Here is a 13,271-nt window from a genome sequence, read left to right as displayed (position 1 = left end):
ACCTAGTCTACAGTATTTTGCTACAGTAGCCCTAGCAAGCTAATACACTCTTGGACACATAAAAAGGAAACAACAACAGCAAAGAGGAAACAATATAATTAACATTATTCATTGTGATAATATTTATGAGAGCAACTAAAATGGAAACAATCTAATTTCCTTCCTGTGGAGACTAGTCAGCTATGGTATATTCGCGCATTGGGGTGTGATGAAGCCATGAAAGACAGTGAGGAAGACTTCTGTGACCCAATATGAAGTGATTTTTGGGATATGCTCTTAAGTGAAAAAAGCAAGATGCAACAGAGTTTATGGAATATGTTAACTTTTGTGTTAGGAAGAAGGAAAAATAAAAATATTTTTGCAAAAAATAGAAACACAGGAAGGACAAATCCAAAATGATAGGTTACCCACCTGTAACCTTAGGTGGGATAAGGGGCAGGTAATGAGCTAGATAAGATGGAGCTGGGGGCAAGGTGTCCCTGGGTTTATCTTTTTATGTAATATGAATTTTTGAGTATGTAAATGTTTTACAAATTCAAAACTAAATTGAATTGAAAAGACTGAAAGAAGCAAACCCTGAAAGTGAATACAACCAAGAAAAAAAAATAAACCTAACCATTTCTCAAATTGATACTATAACCCGCAGGTTAACAGAATTAAAGTAAATTTTGGACACAGTAACCTGAACAGGATATTGTCTAAGGATCAAAAGATTTGTAACAAACTCTGGAATTTAGGTTTGTTGTTAGGATTGGTTTGGAGTACTGAAATTACTTTATTTATAATGTAGGATAGAGCAAAAGAAGAAAATACATTGAGATGGTTAAGAGCTCGTGTCTTCCTGTTTAAGATAAATGTACAATAGGGAAGGGTGAGGAAGGATGTGGAAATTGGAGGATTCCATTATGAACTCTGTCAGTAGCAGTAAGTACACCTGGAAATTAGGTCTTGGTTCCTAAATACTGTTCCTTACTAAAAACAACAGGGCTCTCTGGGAAAGTGGCCAGTTCGAAGTTTGGAGCAGAAGAAGCACAAGATGTACCCAAAATAGGTAGTACCAGAAATCAAATCAAGAGAGTGTTCAAAGACTAAAGAAGTCATGTCTAAAGGACACAGGCAGTTCTGAAGGGGCTGTCAATGGCAAAATTTGAGACAATCTGAGCAACACAAAGAATAACATATATTGACATATATATCATGTAATAACATATAACACATTAATAATATATTGTATTAAATATTATAATAATATAATAGCATGACAAATTAAACTTTTTAAAAAAAGATTTTATTTATTTATTGACAGACAGAGATTACAAGTAGGTGGAGAGGCAGGCAGAGAGAGAGGGAAACAGGCTCCCCACTGAGCAGAGAGCCCAATGCGGGGCTCGATCCCACAACCCTTGGACCATGACCCGAGCTGAAGGCAGAGGCTTAACCCATTGAGCCATCCAGGTGCCCCAACAAATTGAACTTTTAAAGGTCCCTGTGTCCATGGTGATACTAAAAAAAAAAAAACCTAAAAAAAAAAAATAAAGCAAGGCAGGAGGAAGAAGGAAATCTCTTCTTTATTGAAGAATGTCAACTAATACATATAGAAGAGATGTTAAAATTATAAATTTACCATTTTTCAACAACCAATGGAAGAACTGATTCAGGTAAAGATCTTTTTTTTTTTTTTTAAAGATTTTACTTATTTGACACAGAGAGAGGGAGAGAGAAAGAGATCACAAGTAGGCAAAGAGGCAGGCAGAGAAAGAGAGAAAGAGGGGGAAGCAGGCTCCCTGCCGATCCCAGGACTCTGGGATCATGACCTGAGCCAAAGGCAGAGGCTTAACCAACTGAGCCACCCTGACACCCCAGGTAGAGATCTTCAATACTGGCTGTTAACTAGACTTACTTTGAGGATCATTTCACAGTACATACATGTGTTGAATAATTATGTTGTACACCTGAAACTAATATAATGTTATATGTCAATTATATCTCAATTTTAAAATAGAAGACTGAAAAAGTATTGTTAATGGTGAACTGTTATTGGAGAGCACAGTATTCATATATCTCAAAATATCACATCATAGATTGCTTATTAATTACAAAGACAAAAGATATCTTTATGATGAATAAATTTAGCAGATGCCACTCAACCAAAGAATTAAACTTAGCTTCACCAGTGCAGCAAATGACATTAGCTGGTAGGTACGGTGATACAACGGGAAATGTGCGACATCACTTAACGTAATATACTTGTCAAAGATATTTAACCTGCATCAGAACTTGAGGAACCAATATGAGAATCCAGATTGTTAAACATCCTTCAAGACTACTGGCATGGACTTTTGAAAAATGTCCATGTCATGAAATTATTTAAAGACTTGGGAGAGGGGGACTATTTGAGAATATAGGAGATAAAGAGACATGGAAGCTTAATGCAATCATAATCCTTGGTTTGATCCTACATAAAAAAAAATAACAAGAAAAGGATATAACTGCATCAATGGAGAAGATCTGAATATGTATTCTATATGAGATAATATTTTATCAGTGTTAACGTTACTGGTATGATAACAGTAACATGGAAAGATAGTAGTTTTTCAGATACACGCTGAAGTACTCAGGGTTGAAATGTCATGATATCTGTAACTTACATCAGATGGTTCGACAAATAATTTCTTATAGTTTTATAATTTTAGGTTTCACATTTTGATGTATAGTCTTTATTGAGTTAATTTTCAGTATCCGTGTGAGTTATGGATCAAAGTTAACTTCTTCGCATATGAATTATAAAATTGTGCCAGCACTATTTCTAGAAAGACTTTCTTTTCTGTTCTTAATTGCCTTTGCACCTTGGCCAAAAATGAAGGGACCATACATGGGGCACCTGGGTGACCCAGTTGGTTAAACGACTGACTCTTGATTTCAGTTCAGGTCATGAGCTCAGAATCCTGAGATCGAGCCCTTCATTGGGCTCTGTGCCCACGGGGATTCTGCTGGAAGTTTCTCTCTCTCCCTTGGCTCCTCCCCCCTCAAATAAATAAATAAATAAATAAATCTTTAAAATAAAATCAATGGACGATATGTGTGTGGGTCTAGCTCTGGCCTCCTTGTTCTGTTCCAGAGATCTATTTGTTTTCCTTGACTCTGATACCACAACATCTTGATCACTGTGGCTTTATGGTATGTCTTACAATTAGATAGTGTTAAGTTCTCCTTTGTCCTGCCACTTCCAGGTGTTTTAAGTATTCTCGAGTCTTGTCATTTTCATATAAATTTTCAAATCATCTTGTCAAATTCTACAAAAAACCTGGGGGTATTCTGACTGGGAAAGCATCAAATCTATCAATTTGGAGAGAACTAACATGCTGACAATATTGAAACTTCTGATTCATGAATGCACTATATTGCTCCATTTACAGGTCTTTTCAAGTTTCCTTCAGTGCTATTCTGTAGCTCGCAGTATAGAAATATTAAACACCTTTTGTCAGGTTTATCCCTAAGTAATTTCGTATTTTTGACACTATTATAAATAGCATTTTAAAGTTTCTAATTGTTGATGGCATATAGAAATGCGATTGTATTTTGTGTATTGATCTTCTGTCTTCCAAGCTTGCTAACCTCACTAATTAGTTCTAGTAGCTTTTTTGTAGCTTCCTTAGGATTTTCTACATAGACAATGTCATCCATGAATAAAGACAGTTTTACTTCTCTTGTCCCAATTGGACACCTTTTATTTCTTTTCCTTCCCTCTGTACTGGCTAGAACCTCCAGTATAATGTTCAGGAGAAGTGATGGAGCAGAGAGCTTTGACTTATTCCTGATTTTGAAGGCAAAGCATTTAGTCTTTCACCATTAAGCATGATTTCTGAGCTATAGGTTTCTTTGTTGGTGCTATGTATCAAGTTGAGAAAGTTTTCTTCTATTCTTAGTTTGCTGAGACTTTTCTTTTTCTTTTCTTCCCCCCCCCCCCCACAAAAAATCAGGACTGGATATGGGAATTTGTCAAATGCTTTTTCCTCTGTCTATTGGGAGGATCACAAGCAGACCGTTTTTTAGTTTAAGTCTGTTTTCTGTGAGTACTTTAAAGCTATTCAACACTAGCTTCTCGCTTGCATAGTATCTGACAAAACTCTGTGTCATCCTTACTTCTATAACTGTGTGTGAAATATCATTCTCAGACTTCTAAGATTTCCCCTTTATCACTAGTTTTAAGTAATTTGATTATGATGTGCCTTAGGGTCATTTTCTTCATATTTCTTTGGCTTGAAATCCATTGAGTTTCTCAGAACTATGGGTTTATACTTTTTAGTGAGTCTGAAAGTACTGCAGACATTCGTTTTTCAAATATTTGGTATCTCCCCCTGCCCCAACTTTCCTTTCACAGCTCCAATTTCACACATATTTGGCTGCTTGAAGTTGTCCCATGGTTCAATAACACTTTCTTTCTCTCTTGTTCCTATTCTTCTTTTTAATCTTTTCTGCTTCAATTTGGATAGTTTCCATTTCTGTGTCTCACATTCACTCGTCTTTGTTTCCATGATGTCTCATCTGCTGTTAATCCCATCCAATGTATTTTTCATTTTAGACATCTTTGTTGTCAACTGTAGAAGTTCTATTTAATAAAATTAAACTTCAATTTAAAAATCTTTCATATCTTTTTTAATATGTTGATATTCTAATTTTTTGAACATATGGTATACACATATCTGAACAGTTTTCCTGTCCTTATTTAGTAATGCTAAGTCATTTGGGGATACATTTTAATTGTTTGTGTTTTTTTTCTCCTCATTATGGGTTTTATTTTTCTGATTCTTGGCATACCTGGTCATTTTTTATTAGATGGCCAACATTATGAATTTTATCTTATGAGATGGGGGATATTTTTATATTCTTAAAAATATTATAAAACTTTGTTCTGGAATATGGCCAAATTATCTGAAAGCAGTTTGATAACCCTTGGGCATTGCTTTTAGGCTGTGTTTGGTGGGACCAGAGCAATATCTAGCCTAGGGTTAGTTCTTCCCCACTGCTGAGGTAGGAACCTTTTCATTACTAACCTTGGCCTCATGAATCATGAGGTTTTCCACACTGGAGGATAGGAATGGCTGCTGTCCTGGCTCTGTATGAACCCTGGGACAGCTTGTTCTTTGTCTATAAAGTGATTTGTTCTGTAGTCTCAGGTAGTTTCCCTACTCCCATGATTAATCAGTTATGGACTGAAACCATGAAGAGGGCCCAATGTAGATCTCAGGTCTCTCTCTGCAATTTTCTCATCTCCCCTTCTCTATGATGAGCACTCTAGCCACGTTGGCTTACCTGGATGCCCAGCTCCATCTCCTCAAGTCAGGGAGACCGCCAAGTCCTTCTCTCTGTGTCACGGACTGGAAACATTCTTCAGACAAGCTAGGCACTCCTAGGGCTCACCTTTTTAGTTTTCCATCACTCAGAGACCACTGGCCATCATTGCTGGTTTCTAATCATCTTGAGAGCTACTGTTTCATGTATTTGTCCAGGTTTTTATTTTTGGTAAATCTAGTCCCTGATACTCCATCTCAGCCAGAAGCAGAAGTCACATTATTTTTTCTTTTTTTAAAAGATTTTATTTATTTATTTGACAGAGATCACAAGTAGGCAGAGAGGCAAGCAGAGAGAGAGAAGGGGAAGCAGACTCCCTTCTGAGCAGAGACCCCGATGCGGTGCTCCATCCCTCATGACCCAAGCTGAAGGCAGAGGCTTAACCCACTGAGCAACCCAGGTGCCCCACATTATTGTTTTTATGTATCTTTAAATTTCCCCTGAGGCAGCCTCCTGCTGATCTGCTTTTCTGGGCTTCTCTCCCACATCATCAATACTGGTTTGGTTAGTGGTCTGGTTACAAAGTTGAATATGTTTTTCTCCATTTTCCTTCCATTAGAACATGTAATTTTTTGGTATGCAGCGTTTCTGAGGAGTAAGTATATTGTGGAAGAGCAGTTATAACCTACACAATTCAAGAACCTATGCTATGATTGGGATGTTATTTTACACAAAACCAGAGAATATATAAAGACATATTTTTAATAACATTTTAAAAAATGAAACATAATGGTCAGATCTTTGAGGGTAAATGTCATTTTGTGTAAATCACGGTGTTTTTGCCTTTCCTTGGGTGCCCAGCGCATTGATCCTCAAGACCCTTTGTTGATATATGGGTAGTCAAGGAATGTATTATTTTCATTCCCATGATTATGCCTCGCTTTTATATATGAACTGTCTACTGTAAACTAGGTATTCTGCCAGGCACTTTATACAATATCTAATTCAGTCTTCACTGCTGCTCTATGATAGGGAGATTTTGTCCCCCAGGGAAATGGATTCAGGGAAGATTTATCTTGCTCAAGATCTCACAGCTAGAAACTGATACTATTGAGATTCTAAACCCAGGTCTGTCTGATTCCAAAGTCCAAGCTTTTTGTACTGCTTTGTCCTCTGTTTCATGAAACAGGACAAAGCTTAGTGGTTCTTTTCTCTAATAGGAACTCTCTTATTTCCTTTCCTTCTTTTAAAGAAAGGTATTTTTTTAAAAGCTGCTTTAGAACAAGACAGTCCAACGTGCAGCAGAATTAGTTAAGGAAGCATGCACCTTGAGTTTTCTGAATTTACTCATGGATCAAATTTGAGTCCAGGGTGATTTCACATGACTTTATTAAACCTGAAAACCAGGAAGAGATTATGTTCAATAAACACAATAACCTAAAATTAGGCCAGAACCCCTGGTTCCTTTTAAAACAACCTTATGGTTTCTGCCAATAGAGATATACTTACCCCTCAAGCACCACCCCAGTTCTTTCAGTCATGACAGGAAACGTTCACTCAGAGACTCTTTCCAGAGCTATGCAAGGGCTTCTCTTAGGAAGGACCTAAACTTGATGAAAAATGGAGTTTTGATCTCAAATAGTTTTCTTAATAATGTTGTGGTATGGGTTGAGCAGGCATGTTCCCCGAAAGAGAGAGGATAAAATTATATTGACTGCACAATGGCGCATTTTACGGTCTCCCACATGTTCCTCTGCAACCAGAAGGCTAGACTTCATGTAACTTGGGGGTTGGGCTTGAGCCTGCAGGAGCTATAAACGGTCTGGTCAATGGAGGTCAGTGAAGGAAGTCAAGGAACATGGACCCAGATTGTCCTCACCAGAGGAAAAGAAGCCCAAATTCATGGACAAGGCCCAAAGTTTATCTGAATTGCCTTCCATTTCTGTCAAGGTTTCGCATCAGGTCACTGGTGTCTATCACTGTGGCAAGGAAGGATTATTTTTATTAAGCATTTTGTGTTTGCCTAAGAGCTTTAAGTCATTAATCATTTAACTCTTGCTCCCCATGAGACTTTTGTGAAGTAAATGGGAAAGAAATAGCACAATTCTTATTTCACAGATAGAGAAACTGAAGCATTTTTGTTTGCCACTATTACCCACTGAAAGAGTTAAAGCCATGCATTAGAACATGGGAGAACCAGGCCAGCGTCTCAGCATCTGATGAGCTTTTGTTTCACCACAGAAGTGAGGTTTTCTGTTTTTATACAAAATGAACTTGCATATTTTTCATTTTGGAAGCAGCATGATGGATACTGAGGTGTACTGAAGAAAAAAACAGACTTCGGTTCCTTTCATACAGTATGAACGTTCCATGGAGTTCCCACAACAATTTTGGAATCCAAATATGTGTTTAAGTTTAAGAAGTAAAGACTGTAAGGCATTGCTAATCTTGAGTTTTCTAATAAGAAAGAGAATATAAGCAAACACATCCAGTGTGGTCGTGAATAGCCAATAGCAAGTCATAAAGGGACTTTGAGAGGATGGCACGGGGATTTTGCTTCCTGAAATGAATGTGGTGGGCTTCTTGGAGGAAGTGTGTTTTGAATTTTAATTAAAAAAGAAGAGTCTTCAGAGATGATATGTTCTTCCACCCAGATGAATTGAAATATCTTCCCTCTTCCTTTAATGAAGTGTAAACACCATCAAAAAATAGTCAAATATCACAAGAAGAAGTTGACCAAGAGGCCCACAGGGCAGATTTCATAGTAATGGAGAGGAAATGAAGAAAAGTTGTCTGGCAGTGAGAGCTATCAGATCTAGTAACAATGAGGTAGTTCAGGGGGCAGATGGTTTAGGGTGGGAAGGAGAAGGATGTCCGTGGAAGCCTTTTAAACCAGACTAGATAAAGCACAGAAAGATCACTTTAGGACTCAGCGTGCCCTCTGGTGGGGGTCGGGAATACAGTTAGGGCCAGACTAATCTATTTCCTTTTGCGTAAGGCAGACCCTGGATTCAAATCCATATAGGAACCATGACTAAACATCTCGGGTTCCTCTTTTCTAAAATGATATCAACAAGGCCTACCTTATAAGTTGATGAACGAAATTAAAAAAAAAAAAAAAAACTGGTTGTGTTAACGTAGTGCACAGAACCAGAAGCAAATTTGGGTATATTGGGTCTAAAGCTTATGTAATATTGGAGGACTTCTTTAAGAAAAAGAATACACAAGTCTGATTATAAAAATATAAATATCTTATAAAAAATAGTAAAGTGAGTATTTACTTAGAATAAAATAAAACACAACAAACTAACAAATATCAAGATTGTCACAAAATTCGGGAAAACAACATGATATTTTAATTTATTAGTTACCTGAAATACCTGTTTTGTGTGTGTGTGTACATATACATTACAGATATATATATTTGCTCTATATTCTGATGGCCTCTTCATTTGACAAAAATTCTGTAATATATGTAGAGAATGAGAACATATTTTAACTTTCCTCTCATATGATTGATCAAAATTTGTTTTCTATTATTGATAGTTTAGAAGAATTTTTTTCAGCATCACAACTTGCTTGTAATGTCACACAAAATTTCATGATTGTCAAATTTGGGAAAAGTTCTACCAAGGTTTTTCATGTAAGAGTTGCAAGACTTAGGTAAGTCTTTCATGGGTTAGCTTCTGACTCTGTACATTTCAATTCTTGTTTCTCCTTCTTGGTCCTCCTAATCTTGGGACTGGGCATTGTAGACTACACTCCTATCCCGGCATGATACGCTCTGGTCTCCAGCTCACTAAATGAATAGATAATGAATGATAAGAGTGTTGAAATCCATTCCTACAATCAGGGGGCTAGCATCAACTATAGAAAAAAGTGATGTGAACTACAGAATACTTCCCATGCCACTCAAGCTAAATGTATCTTCAACTCAACTCCAAAGCCAACCTACACGAAGGGAGATGTGGCAGAGGGAAAGTCAGTCACCAATTAATGAATTAGTGTTAAGTACTTTAATTTTATAAACTTTACCAAACATATAACCATGCCCACACATTGATAGAGCCCCTACCAGGGCCTTGGAGGGTATCACGCCATTAGCTTCGTGGTCACCAACCTCTATATGCCCTATGAATGTGCTGAACAATTCTGTCCCCCATACTGGCAAGTATTACTCAAAATGAGCAAAATGGTGGCAGGAATTTAAGGTTACAAATTCAGGAGACTCTGGAAGGCAACAACTCCAAACACAGAGATGAGCTATGTCTCCTTCAGTAGTGGTGAATCTAAATTAAACTGAGTCTTGAGTTTGTGATGGTGGCATGTCAGAAGGAAACTCTTTGTTCTTTCCATATTTTGCTGGGCTCCCCACCTCCCAACATCAGCTGGTTACATTTGAGTTCACAGCTCCTCTTTGAAATGGATGTGATTTACCTGACTCTGGACTCTTTCATCTTTCAGAAAAGCCCTTCTTGAACCACGATGATCCACCTAGAGCACTATGATACCTGGAGGTAGTAGAGGTAAGCTGGTAAGTTTGTCAAACCTGCCTCAAGACCACTCCATGTGGTCCTGGGCTGAGATACTTTTGAGGCTGGCGCAAGCAACGAGGAAGAAATGGGCGAGAAACGGGGGCCTAGAGGTATGGTGGTCATTCCAGAAATGTAACCCCTCAGAAACGTGCTACCCAGCCTCTTACAAGAAGGGTAAAACAAACAAAGCTGCTGCCTATTTGGAACATACGCTGGCTCCTTCCACATCTGTAGGACATTTAGCTCCTTGCATCTGGTAATGTTTGTGCAAATATAATTCCATATTCACTAATAATTCCTGGGGCTAAAGGCCCCCCCTCGGGTAACCTTGTTAATATTCTCTCAAGGCCTGGTGTGAACGCCTCATAGCATTTTGATTAGAATTCAATCTTGTGTTTTTTTCCCTCTCTGTCTTTCTCCCTCTCTCCTCTCGTGCTTTTCTGGCCCCCGGTTTCCTGGCCACCCACATCAGGAGACATTCTCCCTCCCTTCCACTCTCCATTCTCAGTTTCAAGGAATTTCCTTGTGTCAAAGGCAAAGTGTGATTGACATATTTTTCCCCTCTTAAGAGCCGTCATCTCGGTGTTTGATTTAACCATCTCCTTATGGGGCTCGTACAATCATTACCTGGGTGAAAAAGAGACCTCCTGCTCACCCTCACGCTCAGACCCACGTAGCTCAGTATTTTTGTAGACGTTTAAATTGCTGGTCTCCTTCCTCTTTTTTCTACCATTTTCTTTCTTTTTTTGGTTGGCACTAGCAAATGCTTCCCTGGTGTGTTGTACCCTGAGCCTTGAAGGATTTTAGTGGCCGGCAAACAGGTAGACCAGCTGCCTCCTGCCAGTGCCCTCTGCCTGCCAAGAAAAGCATTTGCTGTTCTTTAGATCTGGGGGAAAGAATGGATACAGAATGAGCTGTCTAGTTTTGAATTCACCAACTTTGGGCAGGTTGTGTTCCTTTGGTTCCTTAGTCTTCCAGCTTATTTGTGTCTCAGGAGAAGAAAATAGAAAACAAAAACAAAAGCAAATTGGCCATAGCATGAAGAATTGTATTTAAACCCAAGAGGAATTTCTTGGCAACGAACTTCTTAATGTTGGAATGATTCTGGAATGCAGGCCCTGTCTCTCAGGCTGCCTTATCGTCAAGTTACTATGGGTTCTAAGGGTTTGTGCCTGAAGGGGATGAACTAGATGACCTTGGAAGGTCACTTGCAGCTTTTCAATTCAAGGGCAATCCCCGTCTTTTCGGTGAAGAATTACACTTTTAAGTATTGGAGCAGACTCTGTCTTGAGAGGATTGCTCGTGCCTCTCTCCAGCAGCCTGAATCACATCTTCTACCCTGATTACGATAAGCTGCCTACTCAGAGCTCTCAGCTGCCCACAGCTCTGTTACCCCACAATAATTGCATTCTTAAGTAACCTCCTTGCCCCAATCCCGTGGTTTGAGAAGGAAACCAAGCGCTAGAAGATAGAGTCCTGGATTGGTAGGAACAAAGTCGATTTTTTTTCCTGCAGGAATTTCAGCAGTAAAGATAGTTAATAAAAATAAATAATAAATAAATAATGAAAAGCTATCTGTATATAGCTGTACTACTTTAACTCATTGTCTAAAGCATTCAGTGTGACATTTCACTTTTAATCGGGAATAATGACCTGTGATAGCGATTACTAAAAGCACTCTTATTAATAGAGCATGACATAAGTACTTGCTGGTCATAATTATCATCTGTGTTATGGTAAACAAAGCATAATGCCAACCAAGCAAAGCCTGCATATGTTCTTATGTTGAGAGTAGCAGCAGTATGTGTACTATCAATTGTGCTTTGATTGACATTATATCTCATTGCTTTAGGAAAACTTGGCTGTAGAGGAAATGCCAGTACTCCCCATTATATAAACACTCATAAAAATCCATGTCAGTCCAGGTCCTCCCAGACCAGTATCTGAGTCTGAAAGTAGAATGATGGTATTGTATGTGAAAAGTCATGATTACCCTAAAAAACACTGGCTCAAAAAGGTTAGGATGGACTCTACGATATTTGTAGATTATAATCTCCTATTAGAGTTCCAAGAGCCACTCACTGAAGTCAGGACCCGCAAGAACGCACATGGTCCATAATGTCTCTCAATCTTTACTGTACCCAATTTATATTTTCCTTTTGTAGGGAAGGAGTGGTACTTCCTTTTGTGTGTTGTATATCTGCTTCTTTCAGACTCAAATTTCACCATGTCTGGTATTCCCAAATTTGGCTAAAGAATCTATGGCTCTCCATTTCTTTAACCTCCATAACCTGGAAAACTTTAATCAGATTTTTACTGCACTCTCCACCCATCCACTCATTCCCTCCACCGCTACTTTCATCTTTTCAGATGGATAATTAGAAGCTTTCAAAGCTTGTCTTCATGTAGAATCCCTTCCTCTCTTCCTAAATGTTGTAGTTGATGATGTCCAGAAAATTCTTTCATACCTAAATCATGGTGACTGGCATGACATATCTCGGTGTATGTTGTTCAGGCTGAGATTTTTAAAAAAAAAAAAAAAAGATTTATTTATTTTAGGGAGAGAAAGAGAGAGAGAGCGAGAGCCAGAGGAGGGACAGAGGGAGAAGAGAGAGAATCCTCAAATAGGCTCCCCACTGAGCATGAACCCTGATTTCATTCCAAGACCCTGAGATCAAGCTGTGAGCTGAAATCAAGAGTTGAACACTTAACTGACTGAGCCACCCAGGCACCCTGGGATTCTTTTTTTTTTTTTTCCCCCAGAAGAGAAGGTATAATACATCCACACTCTCTTATTCAGTTCTTCTGCAATTTTTCTGTGTTTAAGGTAATGAGACCAACTTTATTAGATAATCACCATTAATAAGTTTAATACGAATGCCAGAAATCTCTAATCTTTTGAGCAGTGGGAATAATTTTTTTTTTAAAGATTTTATTTATTTACTTGACAGAGATTACAAGTAGGCAGAGAGGCAGGCAGAGAGAGGAGGAAGCAGGCTCCCTGCTGAGCAGAGAGCCTGATGTGAGGCTAGATCCCAGGACTCTGAGATCATGACCTGAGCCGAAGGCAGAGGCTTTAACCCACTGAGCCACCCAGGCGCCCGGGAATAATTTTTCAAATGAAAATTTATATGGAATGCAAAAATATGAATATGTTGTAAGCTATGTGATATTTGGGGACCAAAGCCTAGCCCCTTTGGCCTCCCTCTGGTCTCTGAGGTACTCCACAATACTAGAGAGTTCCTCGAAACATGCTTTGAAGATCACCAAGCTTACCAGAGTGAGCATCAACCACTGTTTAAAAAGCTGGAATTTAGTCTAAAATGCAGGCAGCCGCATTTTCTTAACCAATTCTTTCTTTACAGCACATACGGTTTTGAAATGCATCCTTAGTTTCAGGTCATACAAATGTCCTTCTGGCTCACCTGTCCATGGTTGTGAATG

At 38.5% G+C, this 13,271-nt stretch overlaps 1 long non-coding RNA gene across 1 annotated transcript in view; it reads left to right on the top strand.

Annotated features, from left to right (window-relative positions):
* LOC116567148 overlaps positions 1 to 13,271 on the top strand; it is a 39,824-nt gene that overhangs the window by 16,648 nt on the left and 9,905 nt on the right. The window contains exon 4 of the long non-coding RNA XR_004276125.1: positions 9,757 to 9,818. This is a non-coding gene — a long non-coding RNA (uncharacterized LOC116567148). The remainder of the gene's footprint in view (positions 1 to 9,756; positions 9,819 to 13,271) is intronic.

This window comes from Mustela erminea, chromosome 10 (genome assembly GCF_009829155.1).
Source record: "Mustela erminea isolate mMusErm1 chromosome 10, mMusErm1.Pri, whole genome shotgun sequence".
In the NCBI taxonomy this organism is placed as follows: Eukaryota; Metazoa; Chordata; class Mammalia; order Carnivora; family Mustelidae; genus Mustela; species Mustela erminea.
The sequence above is the reverse complement of the archived record's forward strand: the minus strand, read 5'-3'. Positions and strand labels throughout refer to the sequence as shown.